Source organism: Triturus cristatus, chromosome 11, assembly GCF_964204655.1.
Source record: "Triturus cristatus chromosome 11, aTriCri1.1, whole genome shotgun sequence".
Taxonomy (NCBI): Eukaryota; Metazoa; Chordata; class Amphibia; order Caudata; family Salamandridae; genus Triturus; species Triturus cristatus.
Window position 1 is genome coordinate 890,816,749 of NC_140594.1, and position 26,036 is coordinate 890,842,784.

Consider the following 26,036-nt stretch of genomic DNA (forward strand, 5'->3'; position numbering starts at 1 on the left):
CTCAACGCCGTGAGGGGAACGGCCCTGAAGAACTACTCCACCCAGCATCCCTTGCAACCGGCGCTGCGGGTGACGTCACCTGGGCGCGCCGGCACACCACAAAAGCCGCCGGGTGCCACCGCAGCGCGGGACATGCCAGAAGAGTCAGCAATACTTTCAATTCCAACCCTCCTAACCCCCTTGAGGGGAACGGCTTCGCTAGCGGGGGAATCCTGGTTCTCTCTTCACTTCTTAAGGCCGTGAGGGGAACGGCCCTGAAGAACTACTCCACCCAGCATCCCTTGCAACCGGCGCTGCGGGTGACGTCACCTGGGCGCGCCGGCACACCACAAAAGCCGCCGGGTGCCACCGCAGCGCGGGACGCGCCAGAAGAGTCAGCAATACTTTCAATTCCAACCCTCCTAACCGCCGTGAGGGGAACGGCTTCGCCAGCGGGGAAATCCTGGTTCTCTCTTCACTTCTCAACGCCGTGAGGGGAACGGCCCTGAAGAACTACTCCACCCAGCATCCCTTGCAACCGGCGCTGTGGGTGACGTCACCTGGGCGCGCCGGCACACCACAAAAGCCGCCGGGTGCCACCGCAGCGCGGGACGCGCCAGAAGAGTCAGCAATACTTTCAATTCCAACCCTCCTAACCCCCATGAGGGGAACGGCTTCGCCAGCGGGGGAATCCTGGTTCTCTCTTCACTTCTCAACGCCGTGAGGGGAACGGCCCTGAAGAACTACTCCACCCGCATCCCTTGCAACCCGCGCTGCGGGTGACGTCACCTGGGCGCGCCGGCACACCACAAAAGCCGCCGGGTGCCACCGCAGCGCGGGACGCGCCAGAAGAGTCATTAATACTTTCAATTCCAACCCTCCTAACCGCCGTGAGGGGAACGGCTTCGCCAGCGGGGGAATCCTGGTTCTCTCTTCACTTCTCAATGCCGTGAGGGGAATGGCCCTGAAGAACTACTCCACCCAGCATCCCTTGCAACCGGCGCTGCGGGTGATGTCACCTGGGCGCGCCGGCACACCACAAAAGCCGCCGGGTGCCACCGCAGCACGGGACGCGCCAGAAGAGTCAGCAATACTTTTAATTCCAACCCTCCTAACCGCCGTGAGGGGAACGGCTTTGCCAGCGGGGGAATCCTGCTTCTCTCTTCACTTCTCAACGCCGTGAAGGGAACGGCCCTGAAGAACTACTCCACCCAGCATCCCTTGCAACCGGCGCTGCGGGTGACGTCACCTGGGCGCGCCGGCAAACCACAAAAGCCGCCGGGTGCCACCGCAGCGCGGGACACGCCAGAAGAGTCAGCAATACTTTCAGTTCCAACCCTCCTAACCGCCGTGAGGGGAACGGCTTCGCCAGCGGGGGAATCCTGGTTCTCTCTTCACTTCTCAAGGCCGTGAGGGGAACGGCCCTGAAGAACTACTCCACCCAGCATCCCTTGCAAGCGGCGCTGCGGGTGACGTCACCTGGGCGCGCCGGCACACCACAAAAGCCGCCGGGTGCCACCGCAGCGCGGGACGCGCCAAAAGAGTCAGCAATACTTTCAATTCCAACCCTCCTAACCGCCGTGAGGGGAACGGCTTCGCCAGCGGGGGAATCCTGGTTCTCTCTTCACTTCTCAACGCCGTGAGGGGAACGGCCCTGAAGAACTACTCCACCCAGCATCCCTTGCAACCGGCGCTGCGGGTGACATCACCTGGGCGCGCCGGCACACCACAAAAGCCGCCGGGTGCCACCGCAGCGCGGGACGCGCCAGAAGAGTCAGCAATACTTTCAATTCCAACCCTCCTAACCGCCGTGAGGGGAACGGCTTCGCCAGCGGGGGAATCCTGGTTCTCTCTTCACTTCTCAATGCCGTGAGGGGAACGGCCCTGAAGAACTACTCCACCCAGCATCCCTTGCAACCGGCGCTGCGGGTGACGTCACCTGGGCGCGCCGGCACACCACAAAAGCCGCCGGGTGCCACCGCAGCGCGGGACTCGCGCGGGCAGCGCCCGGGCTAAGCCCGGGCCAAGGGCGGGCCCGTCCTTGCCTGTCACTGCCCGGAGTGGACTGGACTGGGCAACCCCCTAACGACGCATCTTCAGCATACGCACTAAGGTACTGTTGCTCTCCTATCTTCATGAGAATTAATGCGAGGGATACTGTTTTTTGAGGCTGTATACTTGGTTGGTTATTTTTATTCTTTTTGTTGTGTTTGGTTCCTCTCTAACCAACCTCCTGGCCTCTAATATGCCATCAAAAGATATTAAAGGTAGAGTGGCTAATGTACATCTCACTGGAACGATGGACCAATTTGTAACAAAGGTTAATTGTGTTATTGACCAAGAAATGATGCTCCTGGAACGCCGGGTCTCGCAGGACCTTGCGGCGGCCAGGAGGTCCTCTATGGGTCATTTCGCCAATGCGCGCTCTCCTGTACAGCAAGCTTCTAATCACGTTGCCATTACTTGTTCTGATGTGGATCTTACGGCCCTAGACTTGCTACCCAGTGGAACAGTTGCTGCTGTTTCCTTGGAAGATCAGTCCATGGCCTTGGACTCTTTGTTAATTTCTCCTCGTCTGTTGCTGTCTGCCTCTAGCACAGTTCCAGAGCCTAGCACTAGGCAGCTGCGAGAGAGAAACCCCGGGGCAATTCCTAAAAATAAACAAGGGTGTTCCTCCATTAACGGTGGGAAGGGCAAGACTAGTAAAAGAAAGCAAAAACCAGTAAGCCACACCGGAAACCCTAAAATACCTCCCGCTGCCCTCGAGCAGCCTTCATTGGTGGTATTGGCAGATAAAGTTGCTTCCCCAGTCCATTTATTACCCACTAGAATGGTGTGCCAGGATGTTATTGGGGGGACAAGTGAAGTGGTTGAGGGAAGGGCTTCTGACCTATTGAATATACATAATATATATGATGCAATTAGGCTTCTCCTTCGTCCTGTGGAGGATAGAATACACAAGATTGAACAACATCTACTTAGGATTGAACGTGGTCTTGGGGAATTGACTCATTCTTCAAATAATATTCATCAATATGGGGCTCCGAAAACATCGGATTATACTAGAGCAGAAAAAGTCCCGGTGGCCCCCCATGTTCAGTCAGCAGTATCCTCTGAACATCAGGCATTAACTGTAATTAATGAGCCTATACTAGTTACCGATCACAGGAAATCCATCCAGCACAGCATAATCCAGTCAAAAGAGGATGTCAGGATATCTACACCTAGGACCCCAAGTGGGGGAAATATCCCTAACTTGCCACCTGAAACTTCCCCATTTGTGGTAATTTTAACAGGGGTCCCCGAATTGGGCAAAAACGAAGTTGAGTCCCCCACAACCTTGAGGAACATGGTGGTGCATTGGCTTAACAAAAATAGACCATTGCCAATGCACAAAACCTGTAAAATACTCATGGTCAGGAGGGTCCCATGGGTAGGCCACTAGGCAAAGAATATAAGGGGGGACTGTATCTTAATTAACTTCGATGACCCCAAAATTGTCGAGTACATCTGTAACTGGAGATATCCTAGCACAGGAGTATCCATCAGAGCCCTTCCCCTGACCTACTTTTATCCCCCTGGTCATTTCACGGACGCGTGGACGCTTGTTCACCGGAATAGGAGGGGTTTTCCGCAAGGGGGCTGGCCTATACCCCCACTGCCATTAGATTCTATCTCTATGGAAAATCGATACAGCAGCCTAGAGGCTGTTGACTGACTGCAGGGTAACGGAGGTATACTAAGCAGCTCCCCGCCCCCCTCAGGTTGCTGTACACCAGAAGCTATTATATCATCAGAATACGGGTTTGGAATCATCCACTTTGGCAATTTCACCTCAGAGGCCCATTATTAGCACTGATCATCATCAAGACCATCCCCTAAGTGCCTTAATTCCCCGGGAAAATCTCTCTAGTCATTTTAAGCTTGTTTCTTGGAACGTGGCAGGTCTACGCAGCAAGCTCTCTCTTCCAGACTGGAATGATTTTATCGAGGAATATGATCTATGTATGTTCCAGGAAACCTGGAGCCTCGAGCCTTTGTACAAGCCGGGGTTTTGTTGTTTTTTTGTACCAGCTACCTCAATTGGCCGTGGTCGCCCCTCTGGCGGACTCATGGTATGGGTTAGGGCAGAACTTAATCTTAGGATTACCCTTAATAGCTGCTCTACGCCAGATATAATGAGACTTACCATCAAATGTACCAAGAGCGACTATACATGGGAATTCTTTAATGTCGAGGAACCCAAGGGGGTGCTAAATCTTCTACTATCACAGCCCTTTCAGATATGCTTTCTACTTGTCCCTTTGATTCCCTTCTTTTCGTTGCCGGCGATCTTAACTGTTCATTTGAACCGCTTGCTATAGACGATATCTTGGGAACACATGATGAGGACACTAGATGGGGTATCCCCTCACTATCTCTCACCCCTGTAAAAAGATGGTCCCCGGTTGTAATTCAAATAAACGCTCTAGCGATAGAATTCGGGCTAAGAGCTGCTAATGGGCGCACAATCTCTGACCCAGCGGGTGCAAACACTTTTAATAGGGTCTCTTGCCAAAGCAGAATTGATTACATACTGGTCGACAGGAGGGGATGGAAACTTGTTGTCGATATGATTGTGATACCATCAATCAGTAGTGACCATAACCCTCTGTCCCTCAGTATACGGGAGATGTGGCACAGGCAAGAGCAAACCCCCTCATCTGGAATGCAAATGACAACCAAGGCACTCCTGCCCTCCAATTGTAATAGGTTCCTCAAATGGCCTAAATTCATTCTGTGTAACTCAAAATTAGCTACTCTGGAGAAAATCCTTGCTGACCAGACCGCTAGGCTCTCCATAGCATCAAGGGACACGGTTGGCTATACTGCTGTAGTCAAAGTCTTTGAGGAAACTATGGATTCGATTGGTACTCTGTTTCTTGATCATAGGAAAAAATGCGAACCAAGTGTCAAGTCAGAAAATAAGTGGTTCAACAAGGGCTGCAGACTGAAAAAAAATAGCCTGGTCCTCGCTATTAAATCTAACAATCCGGGCGAGGTCAGGCAAGCGAGGCTGCAATATAGACAGGCCCTCGCATCTGCCAAGAGGGACTGGGAAGAGCAGCGCTGGGACTGTTTAAAATCTGCGAGCCATTCAAAAAATGGCGAGCTTTTTTGGTCCATAGTGAGAAGATCCACTAACCATGATCAGGACCAAATTCCCAACCATATTACGGATAGGGAATGGTTTGACCATTTTAGGCATCTATATGTAGGGGTGGAGCATATGGGGGACCCTTGCACTCGAACGGGGATCATAGCCGCACATCCAGATCAGCTTTTATTTTCCAGGATTGAGAAGAAAGAGGTTGAGATCGCCATTAATAAAATTGTACCTGCAAAGGCCCCAGGTCCAGATGGTATCCCGGGTGACCTATACAAAGCCAACATTGATGGATGGGCTGCGTATTTTGCGATTTTTATTAATGCTCTCTTGGAAGGCTCACCGGTGCCCGAATCATGGAAGGGAGCTGAAGTAATTCCCATCTTCAAGAAGGGCTCTAGGGGGGACCCAGCGAACAACCGCCCAATTAGTCTCATAGATACCGGACAGAAATTGGTTGGTAGGGTCCTCCTGGAGAGGATCCACTCTTGGGTGGACGAAAATGGCATTATGACAAAGTTCCAGGCAGGCTTCAGGGCCTGCACAAGTACAATTGATCAGGCCTTTAGGCTAGTGCTTCTATATTGGAAGGTGGTCACTATTGGTAAGGGCGCCCTTTACCTGGCGTTTATCGATCTTAAGACCGCCTTTGATCTGGTTCCCCGTGATCGCCTGTGGCTGATCTTGGAGGAGATGGGGATTCCACCATATATCCTGAACCTTCTTATTCGGATGCATGAAGATAACTTTGCTCGCATCAGATGGGGGTCTCAGGAACAAAAAACTGATAAAATCCCGGTGAATAGAGGGGTTCGCCAAGGTTGTGTGCTGGCACCCACGCTCTTCACACTGTTTGTGAACGGCGTAGTCTCTTTCATGCTTGAAGCTGATGTCCCCACCCTGGCAGGCGACAAAGTTCCTGCCCTTTTATTCGCGGATGATACGCTTCTAATATCAAAAACACCAGCAGGACTGCAGAAGCTTTTAGATCGCTTCTCTCTGTTTTGTGAGTTGAGAGGCCTTGTCATCAATACCTCCAAAACCAAACTACTCTATTTTAACCCAACCAGATCCTTCAGATCCACCCTGACCTTGGATGGGAAACCACTTGAGCGTGTCAAGGAGTTCGATTATCTGGGGATTAGAATCTCTGATAGACTCAAGTGGCAGCCTCATATTGATAAAATGGTGTTAAACCATAGACGGGTAGTTGGAGCTCTGGGAAAGGAATTTCGTGCCTCCACTACCAAACCCATTGCTCCAGCCCTAGACATATACGCTGCAAAGGCGGTAGGTAGTGCTCTCTATGGCGCAGAACTATGGGGCTTTTGTTGTGTAGATGCCCTTGTGACTAATGAAAATAGGTTCTTTAGGGACCTCGTATCGCTCCCAAGGGGAACCCCGACGAAACCATTATTGAGCGATCTTGGTAGGCGTTCTATTAGAGATTTAGCCACTCTTCGTCCTCTGTTATATTGGGCGCGGTTGTGGCGTACCCCTGAGCTCTCTAACTATGCCGATGGCCTAAGAGAGGTCATGAATCTGCGAGGAGCCCACAAAATCGAGTGGCTTTCGAATATTAAGACGCTCTTGGTCGCAACAGGCCTCACATCCGATCGGGACTTGGGGGCATCATTATCCAAGTAGGAAACTAAAAGAGCTTTTTGGGCATGGGTTGATGCTTTGGAGTCAAGAGACCCCAATCCTGGCAGATTAACAGAGGCATTCCGTCAGCATAAGCTTATGCCCTTTTTGGAACCCTATCTAGACTTCATCACGAAGCCCAAGGACAGATCACTCTTTATCCAGTTTAGGTTTGGGACTCTTCCCCTTCGCGACCGTACTAGCAAGTGGAATCCCCCGCATAAGACTCCCTTGGATTGCCCAACTTGTCCGGGTGCTACTGAGAATATCTCCCACTTCTTCTTTGCTTGTCCAGCATGTGAGAAGTTGGCCTGGCATATGCTGGTCACTAGTTCTAGTGGCCACCTTGCACCAGTCCAATTCGACTCTTGGTAGATAGGTTTAAAGACAACCTTTTAAAAGAAAGCTATCCTAGTGGTAGCTGTGGAGAGCAGCCTTCAGGCTAAGTCTCTGAGGAATGTAAAGCAGCTTGTTTTACCTTATAATCTCTTGAATTACCAAATGAAAAGACACCACACAGGTATATATATGAAATATATATGTATTTATTACTAAATATACTCTACTAACCTCTTTATGAGATTAGTCCCAGGTAGACATTTAAAAGATCAACATTTCTCAACAAATTAAGCACATAAATCACTGTAGCCCTAGGGGCGTACCAGACCATATACTAAGTAAATGGTATAACAAATTCGACAAGCAAAATGAAGAGGCCTAGGGCCTTGGGAATCGCTGGGGCTTCACTGCTGTAGTGTTTTCAGGTAAGTAACTAGCCCACAGGAGGCGCGTGCAGTGTCTAAACACGCACGCGAGTTTCTCATAGACTTCAATGCAAAAATGTCGCGATTTGTATTTTAAAGTTCTAGGGCACTTCTGAGTGGACAACAAGCACACAACTTACAGGGTAAGTATTTCGATAGCCACTGCACACTTGGGCACCGTAATGCCAGAGTTACCTCACCCAGGGAGTCCGGGTGCACAGGTGTCCTTTGGTGTCGGGTCGCGATGCTGATTTCAATGGGAATCGAGGTGTTCTTGCTGCTTGTGTCGTCGAGAGAGGTGTCCGTTCGGTTCCAACGATGGATTGGAGTTGCAGGCGACCTGGAAATTGAGGGGACAGAGTTCAGAGTCACTTGCCAGTGACCGGTGGCCTTCAGGATAGATGACCACAACTGTCGCGTCGCTTTCGTCGCTGATGGTGTTTTGTCTCTTCGCCCACGTCGTCCAGGAGGGATCGATGACGATCAGCAGCTGGAGTTGGAGGGTCCCACGACGTCTGCAGCTGTTGGCGGTGTCGGCACTCGGATTGGAGCCAACAACCCTTGGCAACTGCAAGTCTCGGGGAGAGTGAAGATGGTGGATGGCTCGGACCAGTAAGGTCCGAGGGACTTACCCAGCAAGGGTAAGTGAGGGTAGGCCCAGAGCAACCAGGCCAGCCCTTGGAATAGTCGAGGATGTCTTCAGGAGGGCTACTAGCCAACGGGCAAGCAACCGCGAAGACGCCTTGGCAGAAAAACTTCAGCAACAGCCCACGGTCACTCGGGATGGGGTAGGCCGCTGATCTTCGGTTCAGTACCTGCTCAGGACTTGGACAGTAAGTGGTCCAAAGCACAGTTTTGTAGTTCGTCGTTCAGGGCTTGCACTCGAAATCAGTGCACGGTTCCCTGGTATTGTCGTTCCTCGTCACTCGTGGGGTCCAAACGCCACAGCTTCGCTGGGGACTCAAAATGGCCGTAGAGAGGTCAGGAAATCGACTTCAGGGGACGCAGGGACTTCGGGCTCCGGCGGGAGCGGTAAAGTTTGCAACCGTTGTTCAGTCCTTAAGGTGCCTGCAAAGCAGGGGAGCCACTCCTTGGCTCCAAGGGAGATCCTTCGGTCTTCTAAAGGTAGTAGAACGTTCAAGGGACCGGATTCTTCTTCGTAGAGCGTCGTCCAGGTGTAATCTGAATTGCATTGGCAATATTTGGTATCTTATACTGTAAAGATGGGAGGGACTAGCTCTATGGCCACTCCTCTAGGAGGGCCAGGGTAGGGGTGGTTACACCCACTTCCCTTTGTCCAGTTTCGCGCCAGGACAGGGGCAGAGGCCCCTGAACCGGTTTGAGCTGGCATATGCACAGAGGAGCCTACTGCTCCCCCAGTGCAGGACTTCAAAGGCACTCTAAGAGTGCACCCACCCAGCTCCAATACACTAAATCCTGTCTGGAAGGTTGTGACACCTCCCTGTGACAGGAAACCCTTTGTTGAGCTCCCTCCACTGCGAGTTTCGGTCAGCAGCAGGAGGGCAGCCCGGTGTCTGTGCTGGTGGCATCCATTTTGTGATGCCAGGGCTTTAGAAGATTTCTACCGTTTGGTACAGTGGGTACATGTCGTCCCCTCTAGTAGGGTGGGATCATACTCCCACACCAGTTACTGGTGTGGGGGTATGATTCCAAAACGTTTGACACCAAACACGACATGTTTTGATGCAGTCATTCCAAAGTTAGCATTAACCGGGAGGTTATAATGCACTTAAGAGTATATGGTTTAACCGCATCCACAAACAGCAGCAGAGAATAGACTCTGCCAGCTGCAGGGGGGTCCTGCTCAGGCAGAAGCACCCCCTCACATAGTAAACCGTGCACCCTGCCCTTGGGATTGATAGGGCCTACCATAGGGGTGACTGATAGGTTCATATGTGTGTGTATGGTGAGATATAGAAACCTATACCTCTGTGAGGAGTGCTAACACTACCTCACACAGGCTGCAGTAGCAGGCCTGTGGTGTCAGATTGAGAATGCTTCCCAGGGGTGGCATAATACATGCTGCAGCCCCTGGTAGGCCTGTGAAGTACCAATGCCCTAGGTACCTAAGGTACCATATACTAGGGGCCCACAAGGTACCACAGTATCCAATCACTAGTGCATCTAGTATGCACATCAAGTTGTTTAGAGAGATCAGGTAGACTGGGGCCCTGATTAGCAGGGACCCAGCCAGACTATAGCCAGAAACCAGTGTATACATCAGAAAAAAAGTGGGGGCAACACAAGTGCAGATCCTACTCTCCTACACAACCCCCCCCCCAAACGCAGGGACATTAAACTAACCTTGACCAGTTGAGTCTTCATGTTCTAAGTGGAAATACCTCGAGAGTCCATCTGCATTGGCATGTTGGGTCCCAGGTCTATGTTCCACTGTATAGTCCATCCCCTGTAGGGAAATGGACCACCTGAGCAGTTTAGGATTTTCACCTTTCATCTGTTTGAGCCATAGGAGGGGCTTATGGTCAGTCTGAACAATGAAGTGAGTGCCAAACAAGTATGGCCTCAACTTCTTCAGGGCCCAAACCACAGCAAAGGCCTCCCTCTCAATAGCTGACCAACGTTTCTCTCTAGGGGTCAGCCTTCTGCTTATGAAAGCTACTGGCTGGTCTTGACCTTCATCATTAAGTTGAGACAGTACAGCTCCCACACCCAGCTCTGAAGCATCTGTTTGAACAATGAACTTCTTTTTGTAATCTGGACTCTGTAAGATGGGGGCAGTGCACATTGCCTGCTTGAGGTCATCAAATGCCTTTTGACAGCTAGCTGTCCACTGAACCTTTTTTGGCATTTTCTTGGAGGTTAGGTCATTTAAGGGGGTCACTATAGATCCATATCCCTTAACAAACCTCCTATAGTACCCAGTCAGGCCCAAGAAGGCTCTCACCTGTGTCTGGGTGGTTGGAGCTACCCAATCCTTTATGGTTTGGATCTTGCTCTGCAATGGTTGAACCTGGCCCCCACCTACAAGGTGGCCCAGGTACACAACCTGACTCTGCCCTATCTGGCACTTAGTGGCCTTGATAGTGAGGCCTGCTTTCTGCAGGGCCTCCAGTACATTCTTGAGGTGGACCAGGTGATCCTGCCAGGTAGGACTAAAGACAGCAATATCATCTAGATATGCTGAGCAGTAAGTTTCCATACCAGTCAGAACTTTATTCACCAACCTCTGGAATGTGGCAGGTGCATTCTTCAAACCAAAGGGCATTACCACAAAGTGATAGTGCCCACCAGGGGTCGAAAATGCAGTTTTGGCCTTGGCTTCATCAGCTAACTTGATTTGCCAATAGCCTGCTGTAAGGTCAAATGTACTTAGATACTTGGCTGAGGCCAAGGTATCTATTAGTTCATCTGCCCTGGGTATTGGGTAGGCATCAGTCCTTGTGACTGCATTGAGGCCTCTGTAGTCAACACAAAACCTCATCTCTCTCTTACCGCCCTGGGTGTGAGGCTTTGGGACAAGGACTACTGGGCTAGCCCAAGGGCTATCTGAGGGCTCAATAACACCTAGCTCCAACATTTTCTGGACTTCAGTCCTGATACAGTCCCTGACATGGTCAGGTTGCCTGTAGATTTTACTCTTTACAGGCAGACTGTCCCCAGTGTCCACCTCATGGGTGCACCAGGAAGTCTGACTTGGGGTCAGACTGAACATATGTCTAAACTGCTGTAGCACTTGTCTACATTCAGTTTGCTGATGCTCAGTGAGGCTGCCTGCCAAAGCAACGCCATCTACTGATCCATCATCAGGGTTCTGAGAGAGGAGGTCAGGGAGAGGGTCACTCTCCTCCTCCTGGTCCTCATCAGTTGCCATGAGCAAGCTCATGTCAGCCCTGTCCACATATGCTTTAAGTCTGTTGACATGGAGCACTCTAAGAGGGCTCCTGGGAGTACCAAGGTCTACCAGGTAGGTGACCTCTCCCTTCTTTTCAACAATTGTATGGGGGCCACTCCATTTGTCCTGGAGAGCTGCTGGGGCCACTGGCTCCAACACCCACACTTTCTGTCCTGGCTGGTAGACAGTCAGTACAGCCTTTTGGTCATGCCAAGCTTTTTGTAGTTCTTGGCTTGCCTCAAGGTTTTTGGTGGCCTTCTTCATGTACTCAGCCATCCGGGAGCGGAGACCAAGTACATAGTCCACTACATCCTGTTTGGGAGGTTTGAGAGGTAACTCCCATCCCTCCTTCACTAGACATAATGGTCCTCTCACAGGGTGCCCAAACAGAAGTTCAAAGGGGCTGTAGCCAACCCCCTTCTGAGGAACCTCCCTGTATGCAAATAGAAGGAAAGGAAGTAAAAGGTCCCATTTTCGCCTAAGCTTTTCTGGGAGGCCCTTAATCATTCCTTTCAGGGTTTTGTTGAATCTCTCAACTAACCCATTGCCTTGTGGGTGATAGGGAGTGGTGAATTTGTAGTTTACACCACACTCCTTCCACATTGCAGTCAAATATCCTGACATAAAGTTGGACCCTCTGTCAGAGATAACCTCCTTAGGAAAGCCCACTCTGGAGAATACTCCAATGAGGGCTCTGGCTACCACAGGGGCTGTAGTAGTCCTGAGGGGAATAGCTTCTGGATACCTGGTGGCATGGTCCACTATCACCAGTATGAATCTGTGCCCAGATGCTGTTGGAGGGTCAAGGGGACCGACTATATCAATCCCTACCCTTTCAAAGGGGACCCCCACCACAGGTAGTGGTATCAGGGGGGCCTTTGTAGTGCCACCTGTCTTGCCACTGGCTTGACAAGTGACACAGGAGCGACAAAACTCCTTTGTGTCTTCAGACATGTGTGGCCAATGAAAATGTGGAACAAGCCTGTCCCAGGTCTTGTTTTGGCCCAAGTGACCTGCCAATGGGATATCATGTGCTAGGGTCAAGAGGAACCCCCTAAACTTCTGAGGAATCACCAGCCTCCTGGTGGCGCCAGGAGTTGGATCCCTAGCCTCAGAATAAAGGAGCCCCTCATCCCAATAAGTCTTATGGGACCCACTAGCACTCCCAGCAACCTCAGCAGCAGCTTGCTGTCTGAGGGGTTCAAGAGTGGGGCAGCACTGTTGCTCTTTGCTCAGATCTTCCCTGGAAGGGCCCCCTGCCCCCAAGAACTCAACCTGTCCAGGCTCAAGTCCCTCTGGGGCAGTTCCTTCTTCAGGCTCTGCTTCTCCTCCCTCTGGAGGGGAATCTGTGATCTGAGACAGAGGGGAAGGCCCAGCCTTAACCCTACTGCTCTTCCTCTTGGGTAGCACCTGGTCCATAGTTTCAGGATCCAGAGCTGGTTCAGCTTTATGCATTTTGGCTTGTGACCTGGTCACAGCAAATACCTCTGCAGGTATGCCCAACATCTCAGCATGAGTCCATAATTCTACTTCAGACCAGGCTGAAGTCTCCAGATCATTGCCCAACAGACATTCGACAGGGAGGTCTGCACTGACCACAACCTTTTTAAGGCCAGTTACCCCTCCCCAGGAGAAATTAACAACTGCCAGGCTATGGTTGGTCCTGGTGTTGCTAGCATTGGTTACCTGGTACATTTCCCCCAGGATGATCTGTGTAGGGTCCACTAGGTCCTCTGCCACCATGGTGACACTAGCACCTGTGTCCCTAAATGCCAAAGCCTGTTTGCCATTTATAATAGGCTGCTGTTTGTATTTGCCCAGGTTACTGGGGCTCACTAGGAATGACATATCAAGGTCTCCCTCACAAACAAGCAATGCCTGTGTTGGTACTCTGACTAGGCCAGAGTCCACATCAGAACCCAGGGTCAACCCTACTACACCCTTATTCTGTGCATTACCTCCACCACTGGCTGTACTAGGGGGAACAGGTGCCTTAGGGGCTGAAGTGGTGGTGGATTGGTCTTTGGACTTGGTACAATCAGAAGTCCAGTGCCCCTTCTGTTTACAGTAGTTGCACCAGGGCTTCTTTTGGCCTTTTTTCTTGTTAGATTGTGACTCCCCACCAGATGCAGATTTTTGGGGCCCTGGTGAAGACTTCTGGTCTTTAGACTTATCCCCACCTTTCTCTGAGCCTTTAGGATCTTGCTTCTTAGTGTCACCGCCCTGGTTCTGGTTTTTCTGCTTCACCCTGGTTCTGACCCATTTGTCTGCCTTCTTTCCCAATTCTTGGGGAGAGGTCAGATCAGAGTCCACCAGGTACTGATGCAACAACTGGTTCTGGCAATTATTAAGGATCTGTTCTCTCATTATAAGATTATACAATCCCTTAAAGTCAGTTACTCTACTACCAACCAGCCAACCTTCTAGAGCCTTGGTTGCACAATCAACAAAGTCAGTCCAATCCTGAGTCTGTGTTTTCTGGGTATCCCTGAACTTCAACCTGTACTGTTCAGTGGTTAAGCCAAACCCATCTATCAAAACACTCTTCAGGGCTTCATAGTCATTAGCATCCTCTTCTCTAACAGTGAGGAGCTTGTCTCTACCTTTATCTGAAAAGGAGAGCCACAAGATTGCTGCCCACTGTTTCTGGGGGACCTGTTGAACTTTACAGGCCCTCTCCATAGCAGTTATCCATTTGTGGATATCATCCCCACTCTGGTAGGGAGGAACAACCTTGGACAGGTTCCTATGGTCAGGAGTATAATCTCTGTTTCTAGGGACACGGTTGCTGCCACCAGGGGCATCTAACCCCTCCTTCTTTGAAGCTCTTTGGAGCTCGAAGGCTTCCCTATCTAAGGCCAGTTGCTTGGCTCTGAGAGCAAGCCTAGCTTCCTCATACTGTAGCAACTTGTACCTTCTCTCAGAAGAGGTCTCCCTGGGAAAGGTGGAGTTCTTCTGTGGGACAGATTCTCTTCCAGAGTGGTATGAATGGTCAGATTCCCTTGAGAGGGACCTAGGCCTCTCTCCCACTCTGTCAGTTCTCTTAGGGAGAATTCCTCTGTTCCTTTCAGACTCTTCTAAGTCTGGCCCTTCAATCACAGACTCCAGGTCATCTTGATTTTCATCATCAGACCCAGAGACTATGTTTGACCCACCCCCTGATCCAGACCCACTTGCTCCTAGAGCTTGTCTCAGGTCATCTGCTACTAGCAGATCTATCAGGTGCTGTGATGAGGGACTCCTGCCCACCCTCAGTCCTCTTTCAAAGCATAAGGCCTTCAGGTCAGTGTAGGCCAGGTCTTTGTACTGAGCTGGGATGGACCCACTGGCTCCATCCTGGTGAGGCATACTAGTGTTGTGCAGTGTTGTACTACCTACACTAGTTGTGGCCTACTAAACCTAGCTTGAGCTGTAGCAAGGGTGTGCTTATCCCTTTACACACAGCTCTAAGTTCAGTAGAACTTATTGATACTAGCTTGACTTTATATGTACCTTGAGTACCTTAAGTGGTTTTCAGTTAGTAATTCAAATTGAGATTTTCTGGTAAAACAATGGCAAGCTGTAATCCCACACGCTGCCCACCAATGTGAGAAGTTGGCCTGGCATATGCTGGTCACTAGTTCTAGTGGCCACCTTGCACCAGTCCAATTCGACTCTTGGTAGATAGGTTTAAAGACAACCTTTTAAAAGAAAGCTATCCTAGTGGTAGCTGTGGAGAGCAGCCTTCAGGCTAAGTCTCTGAGGAATGTAAAGCAGCTTGTTTTACCTTATAATCTCTTGAATTACCAAATGAAAAGACACCACACAGGTATATATATGAAATATATATGTATTTATTACTAAATATACTCTACTAACCTCTTTATGAGATTAGTCCCAGGTAGACATTTAAAAGATCAACATTTCTCAACAAATTAAGCACATAAATCACTGTAGCCCTAGGGGCGTACCAGACCATATACTAAGTAAATGGTATAACAAATTCGACAAGCAAAATGAAGAGGCCTAGGGCCTTGGGAATCGCTGGGGCTTCACTGCTGTAGTGTTTTCAGGTAAGTAACTAGCCCACAGGAGGCGCGTGCAGTGTCTAAACACGCACGCGAGTTTCTCATAGACTTCAATGCAAAAATGTTGCGATTTGTATTTTAAAGTTCTAGGGCACTTCTGAGTGGACAACAAGCACACAACTTACAGGGTAAGTATTTCGATAGCCACTGCACACTTGGGCACCGTAATGCCAGAGTTACCTCACCCAGGGAGTCCGGGTGCACAGGTGTCCTTTGGTGTCGGGTCGCGATGCTGATTTCAATGGGAATCGAGGTGTTCTTGCTGCTTGTGTCGTCAAGAGAGGTGTCCGTTCGGTTCCAACGATGGATTGGAGTTGCAGGCGACCTGGAAATTGAGGGGACAGAGTTCAGAGTCACTTGCCAGTGACCGGTGGCCTTCAGGATAGATGACCACAACTGTCGCGTCGCTTTCGTCGCTGATGGTGTTTTGTCTCTTCGCCCACGTCGTCCAGGAGGGATCGATGACAATCAGCAGCTGGAGTTGGAGGGTCCCACGACGTCTGCAGCTGTTGGCGGTGTCGGCACTCGGATTGGAACCAACAACCCTTGGCAACTGCAAGTCTTGGGGAGAGTGAAGATGGTGGATGGCTCGGACCAGCAAGGTCCGAGGGACTTACCCAGCAAGGGTAAGTGAGGGTAGGCCCAGAGCAACCAGGCCAGCCCTTGGAATAGTCGAGGATGTCTTCAGGAGGGCTACTAGCCAACGGGCAAGCAACCGCGAAGACGCCTTGGCAGGAAAACTTCAGCAACAGCCCACGGTCACTCGGGATGGGGTAGGCCACTGATCTTCGGTTCAGTACCTGCTCAGGACTTGGACAGTAAGTGGTCCAAAGCACAGTTTTGTAGTTCGTCGTTCAGGGCTTGCACTCGAAATCAGTGCACGGTTCCCTGGTATTGTCGTTCCTCGTCACTCGTGGGGTCCAAACACCACAGCTTCGCTGGGGACTCAAAATGGCCGTAGAGAGGTCAGGAAATCGACTTCAGGGGACGCAGGGACTTCGGGCTCCGGCGGGAGCGGTAAAGTTTGCAACTGTTGTTCAGTCTTTAAGGTGCCTGCAAAGCAGGGGAGCCACTCCTTGGCTCCAAGGGAGATCCTTCGGTCTTCTAAAGGTAGTAGAACGTTGAAGGGACCGGATTCTTCTTCGTAGAGCGTCGTCCAGGTGTAATCTGAATTGCATTGGCAATATTTGGTATCTTATACTGTAAAGATGGGAGGGACTAGCTCTATGGCCACTCCTCTAGGAGGGCCAGGGTAGGGGTGGTTACACCCACTTCCCTTTGTCCAGTTTCGCGCCAGGACAGGGGCAGAGGCCCCTGAACCGGTTTGAGCTGGCATATGCACAGAGGAGCCTACTGCTCCCCCAGTGCAGGACTTCAAAGGCACTCTAAGAGTGCACCCACCCAGCTCCAATACACTAAATCCTGTCTGGAAGGTTGTGACACCTCCCTGTGACAGGAAACCCTTTGTTGAGCTCCCTCCACTGCGAGTTTCGGTCAGCAGCAGGAGGGCAGCCCGGTGTCTGTGCTGGTGGCATCCATTTTGTGATGCCAGGGCTTTAGAAGATTTCTACCGTTTGGTACAGTGGGTACATGTCGTCCCCTCTAGTAGGGTGGGATCATACTCCCACACCAGTTACTGGTGTGGGGGTATGATTCCAAAACGTTTGACACCAAACACGACATGTTTTGATGCAGTCATTCCAAAGTTAGCATTAACCGGGAGGTTATAATGCACTTAAGAGTATATGGTTTAACCGCATCCACAAACAGCAGCAGAGAATAGACTCTGCCAGCTGCAGGGGGGTCCTGCTCAGGCAGAAGCACCCCCTCACATAGTAAACCGTGCACCCTGCCCTTGGGATTGATAGGGCCTACCATAGGGGTGACTGATAGGTTCATATGTGTGTGTATGGTGAGATATAGAAACCTATACCTCTGTGAGGAGTGCTAACACTACCTCACACAGGCTGCAGTAGCAGGCCTGTGGTGTCAGATTGAGAATGCTTCCCAGGGGTGGCATAATACATGCTGCAGCCCCTGGTAGGCCTGTGAAGTACCAATGCCCTAGGTACCTAAGGTACCATATACTAGGGGCCCACAAGGTACCACAGTATCCAATCACTAGTGCATCTAGTATGCACATCAAGTTGTTTAGAGAGATCAGGTAGACTGGGGCCCTGATTAGCAGGGACCCAGCCAGACTATAGCCAGAAACCAGTGTATACATCAGAAAAAAAGTGGGGGCAACACAAGTGCAGATCCTACTCTCCTACACAGCACATGCGAAACCTAGAATGAAATGGCTCAGGCCCGTCTGTCTGCAGTTAGGAACAAGGGACCACCTTGCTGCTCTGAGAATCCTTAAAACGGATGCAAATACCACTATAGTTTGCGGGGTGGCTAAATTTTTAGGCTGGGCATGGCTGATTAGGCAGAGGTTAATTAGTTCCAGTTGATTATTCTTTTTATCCTCAAAGCTGTCAAAGTTTAATACATTTTTAAATATTTATTGTATATAAAGAAAAAAGATTCCTTTATAACATGTTTTTAAAATTTATTTTTATGAATTGTGTTTTATGTACTTTTGTGCTTTTATGATATTTTATGTCGAAATAAAGCTTTGATTGATTGATAATTCCATGAGTTCATTCTGGATTATAGTTTGCCTCACGTGCTGCTGTTTAAAGCCTGGATGGGCAGCAGAAGGCATTTGAAACTGGCGAATAAAGAATTCAGACGCAACCATGCTGTCTCCGTGATGATTTAATAAGTATGAAGATTAATGAAATGAAGAGTGGTTCAAACACTTTTGGTCTACAGTAATAAAAATTGGTGTACTCACGAGGAAGCGGTTCACTTTAAGGAAGTAATTCCCATTAAGCAGTGCGACAGTTGGGTTCACGAGTGATTAGCTCTTTTCAATGTCTTTAACATGAGCTGTGGCCCAGGATTGTGCACAGTAGCTGCTCACACGCACCACCATACTTTATTCTTTGATTAATAAATTCATTAAAAATAAGGGAAGGAGTGCATTCTCATATTCACTTGCTATTCACTTTCTAAAAGTGGCATTTTCAAACACACAATTACAAAAACTCTTTACTAAAAGATGTGTTATTAAATTCAGAGGTTAGCGAGCCTAAACTCCATTTGTTCATCTTGTCCCAATAAAAAGTTGTACTTGTAAGATATTACAAATAAACTCCCATGTTACCCTATGAGATATATAGCCTTTCAATAGTGAAAAAATAAATGCTCAATATTTCACTATCAGGACATGCCACAAACACTAGTACATGTCCTTCCTTTCCCTCACACTGCGCCCTGTCCGCAGGGTTACCTTGGGCCTACCTGAGAGCTGTCTTACATGTAAGAAAAGGGATGGTTAGGGCCTGGCAAGTGGGTGCACTTGCCAGTTCGACATGGCAGTTTTAAAACTGCACGCAAACACTGCAGTGGCAGGTCTGAGATACATTTACAGGGCTACAATCAGTGCAGCAGGCCCTCTAGTAGTATTTGATTTACAGGCCCTAGGCACACCCAGTGCACTTTACTAGGAACTTACCAGCAAATCAAAAATGCCAATCAGGAATATCCAATCAGAATCCCAATTTACACAGAGAGCATGTGCACTTTAGCACTGATCAGCAGTGGTAAAGTGCCTAGAGTCCTATAGCCAACAAAAGCAGGTCAGGAAAAATAGGAGGAGGAAGCAAAATGTACGGGGATAAGCCTGCGAAAAAGGCCATTTCCAACAACTGCACACCAAAAAATATTCACCCAGAACCGTAAAAAGAATGAATGCCAAAACTTTAAAAATAAACTTCACAAAAATAATATCCTCCCCAACCAGGTCCCCTGTAACCCTTGCAAACCATTGCTACAACCTAACTAAACTAAACCAAAAAATAAATACCTGATCCCCAAAAACGAAATACTTGCCCCAAACCCTAAAAACAATCACTCCAACACTTTAAATAAAACATACTAAAGACATAATACACTTCCCATCCTTGCATCCTGTCCCTAAACCCCTAAAACAAGCCTTAAGATCTAAAAACTCTTAATATCCATAAACCGAACTCCTTACCTCAACCCTAAAAAGCTTAGTACCCCTAAACCTAACCCATCCGTGAACCCTTACAGCCTCTTACTACCACTAAACTCAACTGCTCCTATGAACCCTAAAAAAATATTTAACTCAAATCTTTTCCCGAACCCTAAGAAACCTTTCTACCCCTACTCCCAACCCCTTACCTGAACCCTAAATGTGCCTTACTGTCCCTAAACCCAAGCGATCCCTGAACCCTAAAAAAAACCTTACCACCTCATCCCTAAAGCCTAAAAATAATTACTACACCTAATCCGAATTCATTCCCTAACCCAATAAATGGCTACCAACCATAAAAACCGTACTTACTTAGCACTTACAATAGCTCATAGATCAGAGGTAATGGTGATGAGGGGGCAGAGAGGGAAGGGACCAGGCAGAGATCAGATTGTAAGTGCACTTCTGGAATCTTATATAAAAACTGTTTTTGCAGGGTACATATGTCAGAGAAGAGCTGTTAGAGGAGGGAACTAAATTCGACCAAATCTATGCCCTAGCCAAAAATATAGAGGCACAGTAAGTCTTCTTTTCACCACCACTATATTGCCTCTTTTTAACTCTGAAATATAATTTCTTGCTACAGGTGAAACAAGAAGTTGTCTGAGAGGATAATTCAATGAGGGCAGGAGGATGCCTCCTCATGTAAAGCAGAAAGAAGGGTCTCCGAGATCTAAGAAAAAGTATTAGACTAGGGTGTCCAGATCTTGAGAACCAAAAACCGGGACATTTTGCAAAAATAGAAGAAGGACTACAATTTTACATCAACGGTGCTGCTCAGAATGACAACGCTTATCAACATAGGAACACAGAAGAAGGACTAAGAATATAAATAAAATGTAATTTCTAAAACCAGAATAATACCTGTTAATTAAATTTCTTACTTCTAACAGCTGCTAACTAGCACAACTTTAGAACACCTAATAAGGGGAAACAGCCTTTACCACAAAGCATTTTCTACGCATTACGTTTACAACGATACACTTACCTCGTAAACGTCTTCACAACGCGTTATGCTTCAACGACCATCTTCACCACGCAAGCAACGTCATCACGGAACAACGTCATCCTAATCCGAAAAAAAGCATCAGTCAGTTTTCAGTGTCGGCGGAGACCTGCGGAAAAAGGAAAAAAAAAGAAGAAAGGGGGCTTGGGGGGGGGGGTCTCCCCCCCCAAAAAAGAAAAAGCGGAGTAAAGGTAAAATCGAGGTAACGGCAAAGCGTGGAAAACACATTCCGTTGTAACGCATGCGTGGTAAAGGCATGCGTTGCAACGGAATGCGTAGTAACGACATATATTCCTAATAAGTGCCTCTCACTGGTTTCAATCGACCCCCTCTAAATACCGGGACATAAGCCAAAATTGCTGAAATTTGCCGGGACAGTTGGTGAAAACCCAGGACTGACTGGGCAAATCCGGGACGCCTGGTCACCCTATATTAGACTCACATGGAGGTGTGAGAACAGACGGGTTTCATGGCTGACGGCTTGATCTTGTTGCGTCAGGTCAGCAATCGACCTAGTGTTTTATCTACCTCACGTGTATTTGCAGAGTGCCAGTCTTGCTAGGTTTTTGCCATGTCCCAACTAGGGTTCGCCCCCCTCTTTGGGAGCAAGAAAGCAATTTTAGACGATAACCCTTGCTCAAAATGTTGACCTTCTTCGGCCTAGTAGGAGTGGGTGAAATCTGGTCATTGAATGATTTTGTAGTTTCTGCTCCAGTTGCCATCCTTGATTGCTCCTCCACTTTCCTCCCTTAGGACGCGTCTTTGTACAGCAGAAGGCACTAACTTTAAAAAGCTGCATGGCTCATGCTCAGGGCACCACCATTTGCCTCATTTGACCGCATATTTTTCCCTTGTGTATCTTTTGATTTTGTGCACTGGTCGCTTCCCCTCCCCAGTTGGACTACCTGCAACGCTGACTATCCAGGTAAATCTACGCCTCCCCTCTCTTTGACTCTCCCAGACTCAACCAAACATTACAGAGTAGTTGACCCAACTGCTGCAATGAGGTATGAACTATAGAAACTCTGAAACACAACACAGGACCTGGAGAGTACATTATGACCACCAGATATTTACAATCTGAGATCCGTACTTTCACGCTTCCTACTCCGTCACATCCGCTGCAGCCCAAGACAAGAGTAACTTGTCCCTCTGGTCCCTCTCACAAGACCTCAAATTCCTTCCCACATAGGTTCACATCAACTGCAACACTCTCGACCATGCTCCCCCCCACAGTGGGGCATGTTACATGTCTGTCCATCATGTGCTTTGATGCCCCTAACGAAGTATGATGCGCTATATAAAATGCTTCAATATAATGCAGTGCTCGGCCCCAAAATCAATTACACCTGTGTCTCTTAACCTGTAGCCTGGCGCCTTTCATGGATTACGTTTGTAAACAAAACCAAGCCTGGGAAAATCGCTCGTCCTTGTATCAATTGCACCAGTTTGTTTTGGGCGCCTTTAGTCACTGCTTGCTGTAAAGACCGTAGCAGCCAGCTTTTCTTCCCTTGTATGCTTTCATTTTTAAAAACAATGACAGCCTTTGCTAAGTCTGTGTGGTGTAACCTACCTAGAAAACTGTGCCATTGGATGAGATGGGGGTGCACCCTCCCCATGTTTGATTCTGTAAAAACAAGGACGCACTCCGAAAAAAAAAGTTACTACAGGTGTCCCCATTCCCTGCAGTTTATAGCCCTGGCTTCCTTCCCTGTCTGTGTCTTTTGTCTCACAAAGCCCGTCGTCTACAATTACTTTTGGGGTAGAGTTTCTATATTGAGGCCCACAATGCCTTGCTCTGGACTTGCAAATGCCCTTGCATAGTTAAATGACAAAAAGCTGCCTGTTCCTATGGCGCTGGCCAATCAGCAGGAGGCGCCAGATCAAAGGGTGAAATCCAAGCCGCTGCTTCCAGGAGGGAGTCAGACCTCTGGTTACGCGAGTTAGGGCTGGTGATAACTCAAGCAGACTCGTTCGTAACACACGGGAGGGCACGCGAAATTAACACCCTGATGTAGGAAATAATGTACACGGCAGGGTTCGCGAAATTAACATCATGGCATCACTACGGTAATCTAAAAGAAGCGCCCTCGTGAATAATGCCCGTTTGCCCAATTAGTTGAGTTGCTGCTTCGTGGCACAAAGAGGACGCACATTATTGTTGTCTTGCCAACATGTGACAACTCCAATCAGGGAAATGTCTAGGACGGTGCACACCAGGAGAGGCTTCGACGCGCTGACTGAAATCGCTCATTATCCTCAAAAAAATTGAAGCCATTTGACGATAAAAAATAGGCACGTTCGCGATTTCCTCATAAATATTTTATTGTTTTGAATATTGACGAGCCAGGTGTGGTGTGCCGAAGGTTTCTTTTGCAATATGAGATATTTAAACAGTAGAGGCGTGATCAGCTGATTAAAGTTTCTATCAAACTTTGAGCAAGCAAACAATTGTGCGTGTTCAAGGAGTGAGGACGCTGGAAGACCTGGCGAGGATTACAGGACTGGAGCGAGGTGTCCTATTGTTTATGAGGCTGTAATGTGGCAGCAGCCCGAGATCGGGATAGGTCAGGTGTCTGTCTGTCTGTCTGTCTGTGTGCTTTCGTGTCAATGCACGGTAGTCTGTAGGAGTGATTTCTGTTAGACGCATTCTAGGAGTATATTTTTTTATAAGAGTACCGTTTGTGGTATATGTGTTTCAGATTTCTAGCTGGGGCCATTGATATAAAGTGGATTTGCCGCATAATTCCAGTCGCCATTATATAGCATAAGGTGGCACATTCTGTGTCAATATAATCTCGCTTTGTTGTCTTTGTGACAAACAGTAGTATTGTCTAGGCAGAAGTTTCACCTCATTGCTATACATTTGGCTCATAGTTTTGCCAATCAGCTAGTAAGAGGTGACCAGTTAACCTTTGAAGTGGCATCTTGGGTTTCAGTAACTTTTAAATCGATTGAGATAGAAACTATGTTTATCGATACTGCTGATTGTACAGCAGAATGTGAATTATGTCGCAGGTGTAGCAAATCCATAATGATGCAGAAAACGCCGCATTTACATTACCGCATAATTACTACAACCCGGACAATGGCTGCTGATAGCAAATGGAGTCTGTTTCGTTATATAGCAAAGTGGTGCCTGTGTTCCTAAACAGTGAAATGTCCCGCTCCCCTTTTAGTAAATGTGCAATTAATGTGTAGCGCCCAATGGCGGCATTTTGCAATATCTAAGCGCTAACAGTTTTGCCAGATAAGGAAACTAGGCACAGAAAATAAAGTGATCTGTCCAGCATCACATAATATATTGAGGGGGGGGGGGGGATAGAACCGTGCTCTTTCAGTCCCATCGCAATATTTTAATATTAAATATTATTTGTAATTTATGTGCGACTTGACTGGTTTCAGCATCATGCCGATTGTGTGTAGCGGTCAATTCCTTCGCTGCTTCTAAGCACTGTTGTTATTACTACCCAGTGTCTGAGTACTCAGTATGTCGACCTTTGAAGGCCGAAAGGGTTGGTTTGACCCCGTGCGCCGCAACACCAGCTGTCATCAGTGAACCCTTAAGGGGCATTGACAGATGGAAAGCTTCCCCACAAAGGGCCTCCGCTTTTAAGATACTTTAGCCGTCAGATCACACGCCTAGGGAACTAGGGGGGGGGGGGCATCTGTACTTTCTGCTGGTCTCTTGGGGCTCTGCGCATCACTCTGATGTGAACCCACGACAGGCTGAAAAATACAATCTGAAACGGCGACGCACTGTATTCGAGCGCGCCTTTTTGTTGTCCTTCACAGCGCCGGGGCTAGAGAATGAGCAAGTGGCAGATGTATGGGGGGGGGGGGCAGCAGGGGGCGAGGGCAGATTGGGAGGGCCGGAGAAAGAACACGGAGAGCAGCGTAACGAGATGGTGAGGGCATGGCCCCGGCGAAGCCCTGAAGTGGATACATATTTAAGTGCCATAGGGCAGGAATTTAAGTGGGCCGGGTCCTGCCGGTGTCTAAAAAGTGGGTGCCCAGACGAGTCGCTATCGGGATCTCCATTTTCGCTTCGCCGTCACCGACAAAAATAAATCTTAATTCTTCAGCAGTGCCTGCCTTAGATGTAACTTCAAAAAGACTCGTTTTAGTTGTTTCGGGCTCATAATTTCAGAACTGAAGCCGTTTCAATATTCTATACAACAAAGCCATAGTTGTTGCTTATTCGTCTTATGCAACTAACAACCATTGACAAAGCCAATAGTCCTGGCTTGTCCTGGCAAAATTCCGGTCCAGTGGCACATTATGCTGAACACAGATTTTCAGTTTACATTGTTTTAAGCTACGCCTTTAATTACATCGGCCACGCCCCTCTGAGAGCCCCCCCCCCCCCCACACACAGTGTTTTCATCCCATTTAATACCTGACAGCTGAGGCAACTTTATCGCGTTCCCCAAAAACAACGATTCTGCAGACCACCCGCGCCATTCAGCACCTCCCCCAACAAAAACACATTTCCCTTAGCACTCTGACGGCGCATACAGTCCTACTGAAAGAATTGTCATAATTAAACAGAATGCAAAGGAAGATAACATCTCCTTGTAAGCGTTCCCTCAAAATAGTCCAGTCTGTTACACATGTAACGCGAAGGGCTACACGCAGGGTTTACTACACGTGTTACTTTGCAAAAAAAGGATTTGCCCACCAAACCCACCTCAATTTACAAGAGCTTGTTTCAGCGACACATTGTTGGCAAGAAAATAAAAAGAAACTTGCCAAATAGCTATAAACCTTGCACTAGCTTCACAGGGTGTTAGGATTTGCCAAATGCCCGTGGAGCTGCCCTTGAACAGCGTTGCGGGGGGCACTCTTGGTTTGGGGAGGGCAGGGGGGGCGGGGAGGCCTGCGGCAGGCCCCGGTCAGCCAGCTGTGTCGTCCTGGCTCCGTTCCCGGGAGTCCAGTGCCGGGATTTGCGCGCCGCCCGCTGCTCGGTGTTTGAATGTGGAGACAGGTTGTGGCGGTAGATTATTGTGTCCACGTTATGCTCCGGCTCCGCGCATTCTGCAGCCACCTGTAAACACTCGCTCGCCGGCTTGGAGTTTTGTGTTGCCAACACATCGGAGGCGGGTCATCCGATGAAGGCTGAAGGTAAGGACGGTTCGGGGGTGGGGGTGGTCACCGGGTCTGGTGCTTGACGGACACGGTGGGGTGGACGCTGTCAGTGAGGGGTGATAGACTGGGCTGCGCACCCTGCTTAAGAGAGACCGGCTTTGTGCTGTGTTAGACAGAACATGTTGTGGGGACTTCTTAATAAAAGAGCGCAGTTTCCCCTCTAAGTTACTCGCCCTTCAGTGAAGTGGGTGGTCACTGTTTTAGTTTCTCTTTGGCTCGTGTATTGTTTCGGATGGAGGCGAGTACGCATCTTTGAGTTTGCTAAGAACCCCCCTCCATGTTTATAAATGCAGTCTTCTT

The 26,036-nt window shown here is 48.8% G+C and overlaps 1 protein-coding gene and 1 long non-coding RNA gene across 3 annotated transcripts in view; one reads left to right on the forward strand and one right to left on the reverse strand.

Moving 5' to 3' along the window:
* LOC146785589 (uncharacterized) overlaps positions 1-26,036 on the reverse strand; it is a 71,319-nt gene that overhangs the window by 44,995 nt on the left and 288 nt on the right. Inside the window, exon 2 of the long non-coding RNA XR_014970688.1 lies at positions 20,571-20,651. This is a non-coding gene — a long non-coding RNA (uncharacterized LOC146785589). The remainder of the gene's footprint in view (positions 1-20,570; positions 20,652-26,036) is intronic.
* The window catches only part of PLCH1 (phospholipase C eta 1), a 944,957-nt gene continuing 944,405 nt past the window's right edge, over positions 25,485-26,036 (forward strand). The window contains exon 1 of one of the 2 annotated variants that reach the window (XM_085634800.1): positions 25,485-25,712. The gene's annotated coding sequence lies outside the window, so the exon portion shown is untranslated. The remainder of the gene's footprint in view (positions 25,713-26,036) is intronic. The other variant, XM_085634805.1, reaches the window with a different exon arrangement.